The sequence below is a fragment of the Bos taurus genome, chromosome Y (assembly GCF_002263795.3).
Source record: "Bos taurus isolate L1 Dominette 01449 registration number 42190680 breed Hereford chromosome Y, ARS-UCD2.0, whole genome shotgun sequence".
Classification (NCBI taxonomy): domain Eukaryota; kingdom Metazoa; phylum Chordata; class Mammalia; order Artiodactyla; family Bovidae; genus Bos; species Bos taurus.
In genome coordinates this window covers 25,096,484-25,102,645 of record NC_082638.1, presented here as the reverse complement: position 1 = coordinate 25,102,645, position 6,162 = coordinate 25,096,484, and the positions used below count along the sequence as shown (strand labels likewise).

Below are 6,162 nucleotides of genomic sequence, written 5' to 3'. Positions count from 1 at the left end.
GGTCATAGGGAAAGGTACATACTCAGGCCATCAGAAGCACTGGAGCCAGGGTTCCAATCCCTGTTATCTCACTGAGTGAGCAATTTCTAAGTGGAATTACAGTGGTGCACCCAGGATGCCTGGCAGAAAGGAGAGGCAGGAAGCAAGTGCCTGGGGGTGACCAGTGAGAATGCAGAGGATCCGAGACACAGAACAGGCTGCAATCCCAAGACACAGAAGCCGTGGTGGATGACCCCACAGCCCCTTGGACATGCAACTACAAGGGCCTTTCTATCCTTATCAAACTCTGGGCTTTCTTTCCCTGACCTTGCCATGAGCTTGAGCATGCTTTGCCTTTTTTCTGAGGTTTCAGAAATGGACCAGCACTGCAGCATAAGCACCTGCTACGTGCATACTCTTCCAGTTTGAAACATCATTCTTTGTACTCTTTGAAGAATGCATATATCAGGGGTCAGGACTATAGGATGGATGGATTAGTTTAATCCTCTTGCTGCTTCCGGCCCTACAGGACTGGGTAACTGGGCAGGCTGGTACATGTTCTCACATGGATAACAAGCACTTTGAAAGGGCCTCGATAGGGTAAATGGGCAGATATGCATGTCTTGGGCACCAGGGAATCATGAAACTTAACAGGGAGTTGTCCTTCGTGTCTCACTGGTAGGTGTTTGAACAAGGTTCAAAGAGTTTCCTCATGCCAACAGAGCATGCCTTATTTCTCCCTCTGTGCAAAGTGTGGCCAAGATGCTGCAGACCTGTGCAGTGTTCACGTCTGTCCAGCGAGGGAGGGAAGGTAACCCGGCCCCTTCTGAGGTTTAGCAGTGAACGCCCACTGTTGGCTTTCAAGTTTGAGAGAGCACTTTCCGAACATGTGGACTAAAAATCTGATCGTGTACACCCATGGCGGATTCATGTTGATGTATGGCAAAACCAATAAAATATTGTAAAGTAATTAACCTCTACTTAATATAAGTAAATTTCAATTAAAAAAAAGTCTGATCTCAGGTTAGTGCAAACCACTCAGGAGGAGAAGGGCTTGCCTTCACGTCAAGTATAAGCTTCTTGTATGAGCGCTGGTGTCCAGACAGGGGCAAAGGGGAACAGCACCACTTAAAGAGATGGGAGACACATAGACACCAGCCCTGGTACATACACAGAAGGATTGCCCAAAACAGTGCTGTGCCAGAAGCAGAGATAAAGAGACACAGAGTGAGCTCTGTACCCTAAGGCTCTGGTGTCCCTGAACAATGGAGATCAACTGCTGCAAACCGTGGGGTTTTTCCCTACTCCCCTAGCATCTGGACAGCAACATGTACTCTATCCCATGAACAAAAGTATCCAGCCACTTGGAGCCCCTGTGTATCATTTGGATACTCAGGGAGAGCTTCCAGTTATTGAAGGTCCTGTGGGACACAGGAGTGTGTTGTTCAGATTGTGGAGCAGGAACCCGTGGTTGGAATTACCAGATCCAGGTCAATGACAGCCCCCGGGGAAGCAGCAGATGCAAAACCTGCTAGCTCCTTAGAGCAGAATCTGGCCACATGGTGGAGCTGGAGCCCAGGAACGCGGAAGATGCCCTCCGTTTTAGGGGCATGTCCATAAGGGTGCCATCCACTACCCTCTCAGCCATTAGTCTAGATTTGCGTCAGCAGCATGTGCTGGCTCACAGCCTAGGGCCCTGCCTGTTTGGCTGATGTCCCAGAGCCTGTTCACCTGGTCCTGGGCTGACCACCACCCCTTTCTTCAGCCTCAGGCCACCCCAGACACACCAGCCACTGCCTCCCGACCATGCTTCTCACTCCCCACCCCAAAAAAACAAGTGGGTCCCACAGGTTTATTGCAGCCTGGGCTGCCATTGCACACCACTTGCTTTGGTGCTATTATGTCCCATCCATTCACATCTGACCCGGTCTGGGGTCATGGCCAGGGTCAAGAAGAGCATGAGAGGTGGTCAGAAGAATGCGGGAGCATCTTGGGACCCCGGACCTACTTAGTTGTGAGCCCAGTTGCTCAGGGGGATTGGGCCCTGCAGCCTGCCCTTGTGATGCTGTGCACGGCTGCAACCCTGCAGCCACCAGTTGTCACGGCAAGCGACAATGTGACCCTCGTCAGCGTGGAGGCAGCTGCAGATGGCGGGGCCCTGGTGGACAGAGACGTGGCAGGGATCAGGCAGGTGTTCCAGCTGCTTGTGGAAGACATCATGGAGGAGGTGGAGGTTTTGGCTGATGAGGAGCAGCAACAGGGATCCTCCCAAGACCTGGAGGAGAAGGTGTTAGAGGATCAGGGCCAGGAATGGCCGGGAGGCCTGAATGAGCTTCTGGCGCTAGATGCACTGCAGGTGCTGGCCACTCTGCAAGTGGAACTGAGCTCTGAGCATGAGAAAATCTGCAGGGCCTATGTTTCGTTCGTGTGCAAGAGCCATCAGAGGAGGAAGCGTGACTTGGCTCAGAGGAGTACCATTATCCAGGGCATCTCTGGCTTCTGGGCCAAAGTGGTATCCTGTCTGCTGCTCCTTGGGGTCTGCTGCTCAGGAGAAGGAGGAGGTGCAGAGGCAGGAGCAGGAGGATGGGTGGGGATGAGGGTGCAGGATGGGTGCTGGTGGACCCTGAAGGAAGTGTGGTACTGGGCAACTGGCAGGCTCCAAAGGCACAGCTGAGTAGAGTCCAGGCAGGGCCACACATGTGAGTGTCGCCGCCATGAATTTGTGTGTCTACTTCAGGCCTGCATCTGAGGAGGAACAGCTCCGAGCCCTCCAAGTCAGGAATGACCAGAGACAGTACACCAGAGCAGCTTTGGCAGACAGTTATTGTAAATGTGGAGGATCCTGAAAATAACTGAGACATGGAAGTCACACACACACACACACAGACACACGTACACATACACAAACACACACCAACTCCTTTGCCTTTGGACATAATTTGTTACAACGACTGCAAGTCTGACCATGTAAGCAATGACATGCAACTATTTAGCATACACAGGTCTGGAGAAGAGTAGGCATCAGAAACAGCCCCTTCTTGGGGAATGCAGACCACCTCAGATACAGAACACCACAAAGAACCCAGAGCCATGATCGTCTCTGATTGCATGGCAGGGCCTGAGGGCATCTGTGGTGGCTGGGCAAGCAGAAGTGCCTAGCATCCTTGATGATGCCTGTTCCAGTGTCCTTCTTCCACCCCAGACTAGGGCTGATGTCCCTGGCTCTTCTTGGCTTAGCATGTGGTCGATATGGCTCCTTGACCAAAAGCAGATTAGGAACCACCCTCAAGTTTCTGTCATGATCAGCAACCAAGATAAAGACTTTCTCAGCTACATGATCGACTTGAAGGTCAGTGAGGAAGACTGAAGACAGGTGGGTATGGGACTTGGTGGGGAGTAGGAGGATCATGTTATCCATGTTCCTACACTGTGAGAGTTTGGAGAGGCTTCACGGAAGCTGTTAGTGGGAGGCAAGATGAGGTCCCTAGAAGCTTGCACCTTTCTCTTCTCCCTGTCCTAGCATGTACAGGTGTGAGACATCCCTCGTCCCACAGCAAGCTGATCGTTTCCTTTCAGGACCAACCCTACTTCTAGAACACAGTGATCATTAAGGAGTATTACCTTGACATCACTGGTAAAACGTGGCTCCTGGGGTGACGAGTGTGGGTGTCCAAAGGTGTGCATGATCCACCTGCAGGATCCGCACCCGTCTCCCCTGTCTTTCTTCAGGGTAAAGGGCACATCATTCCACACCAGCCCATTGGTTCTGGGACTTTGAACAGAGAGGACCCAGCCGCAGGCTGGTCACCAGGAGCCTTAACTTTCTCAACTAGTTTTCAGGCCACAGCTGCCCAGATCAAACAGGATTGTTGAGGTGGACTAGTTTTTGTCCTGCATACAGTTGATGATTGATGTTGGAGTTCTTGGCTGCTCATGGGAAGGTTCGGGTCCTGGTCAGCCCAGAGCTGATATTCCTCGTGTTGCCACCAGATCATCAGCTAAGACGAGTGGGACGATCCCCTGAAGTACTACCCCCGGAGGGAAGATTCTTCCATGAGTGGTAACTGACAGAAACACATGTGCTAAAGGGTCTGGTGGTGGGCCGTGAAGGGACAGCCGTGTTGGAGCCGTGACACTGTCCTTTCACAAATGGGGATGCTCAGGCTCATGCAAGCTGGCTGAGGAGCATGGATTTGGGCCATGCATGTAGCAGGTGGCCTGCTGAGACTGGGGTCTGGGCATTCAGTGTGTCCGTGAGTGAAACAAGTCTCCCTCAAATCAGCGGTGGTTGCAGCATGAGACTCCTAGGTGGTACTACTGGAGGGAGGGTGAATTAAGTATCTTTTTCAGAATCATCCTGCTGTGGGTCCTCCCATCCTCCGGCCTTCTGTTGCTCACTGAGTTTGACATTGCCTGGGCCCTTCATTCCCGCCCCTTAACCTGGGAATGTCTATCATTGAAAGGGCATCCTCTCTGGGATCCCAGTGCACCTGTGTGCTGACTTTGGGATCTCCTGTGAATTTCCACATGCACCACTTGGTGGCTCACAAGCAGCACACATGCTGTGCTGGAAGTGGCTTCAGGCTACCTTGGGAAAATATGGAAGAGCTCGTGGAGGAGGTGAACAGGGAAGAGCTCGTGGAGGAGGTGAACAGGGAGCCACAAGGGCAGGGCATGAAGCCTACCGACTACATCTCTGACATTGCAGAGACCACCCACCCTTAGACTAGGGATGCCTCATGCTTCCACTTATGGTAACTCAGCACCTCCTCTCCTGTCACCTTCACACTCACAAACACAGCCACACATGCTCAGCACGGAGACACAAACACAATCAGGGAACACGGGCTTCTGAAACACCTGTGTTTCCTGATTGCATTTGTGTTCCCGTGCCGAGCATTTGTGTGTATACATGTGTGTGCTTATGTCGGCTGTGTTTGTGTGAGTGTGTGTCTGGCCCAGGGCAGACACAGAGATGAAGGCGACAGGAGAGGAGGTGCTGAGCAACCATAAGAGGAGGCACGAGGCGTCCCCAGTCTAAGGGTGGTTGGTCGCCGTATCTCTGCAGTGACCCTGTACAGGATGGGAACGAGGAAAGGATGGCCAGTGATAACTCCAGACTGTGGCTCCAGAAATCTGCAATTAGACCAAATACAAAAACAACTCATCATTTCTACCGTGTTGTTGTGTGTGTTTGGACCGGGAAGAGGGGGTGCATGGTCTGAGGATTCACCCAGGAAAATCAGGTGGGGTAGGGCTTTGAAACCACTGGCTGTAGAGCCCTCAGTCCACGGTCACATGGGCCAGCCTTTGGAAATGGTGGATGTGGCTATGGCAGGACTGGGATGGTGAGGAGGCTAAGGTCCTGCAGAAAAGGGCAGAGACCTGAAGGAGAAAGAGCCACAGATTGCCTGCTGCACTGGAGACCTGTTCCACACACGTAAGGAGAACTGGAAAGGTCCTAGGCCTGTGCTGCCCAGGATCAGCCCAAAAGCCAGCATGTTGTCTCCATGAGGGTGGCACACACTGACATGATATGACACAAAATGCAAGATAAGCTAAGGTAGGCTATCCGTGCAAAACGACAGGCATCCTAGGAGAGACAGGGTGTGAGCATGGCATGCCTCCAGGCACTTCCAGCCTCCCTGGCAGTTCAGGTAAGCAAAGAAAGTGCAGGGGTGAGTGTACGTGTGTGGCCCTCTGCTGAGATGTGCCTGTGAGGGAGGGAACAGGGAGGAAGCAAAGATGGTGGGCTTATTGCATGTCCCAAGGGAACTCGGGAGAGTGGGAGACGGGGAAGCCCCTGGGGGCAATTTGAAGCCTGCTGGTTTTCAGGGTCCAGGGTCTAGGCAACAGCCGTCCTGCCAAAGATATCCCATGGTGTGTGCTGAAAGTCCTGACGTGAATTCCTTCTTTCCTCTGGGGTCATGCCCCTCGCTGTGGGGTTTGGAGGGGCAAAGGTGTGCGTCTGCATCTGAGGGAGGATTCTGGCTCTCTCCCTGGAGCAGATTCTTTGATTTTGTCATAGGGGATTTGCACCAGGTGACACTCAGAGGGACCCTGCTTTCCAGGTGACTGTCTTGGATGTCTTTGGGCCCAAGCAGGGACAGGCTTCACTGGCACTTCGGCTGTGTAGGCAAGCAGGTATACCTGATTGTATGAAGACCTACCTGGGCCTAATGA

General features: G+C 52.6%; 1 pseudogene; it reads left to right on the top strand.

Annotated features, from left to right (window-relative positions):
- Positions 1-1,879: 1,879 nt before the first annotated feature.
- LOC132344661 (testis-specific Y-encoded protein 1-like) lies at positions 1,880-4,047 on the top strand (annotated as a pseudogene).
- Positions 4,048-6,162: the final 2,115 nt, after the last annotated feature.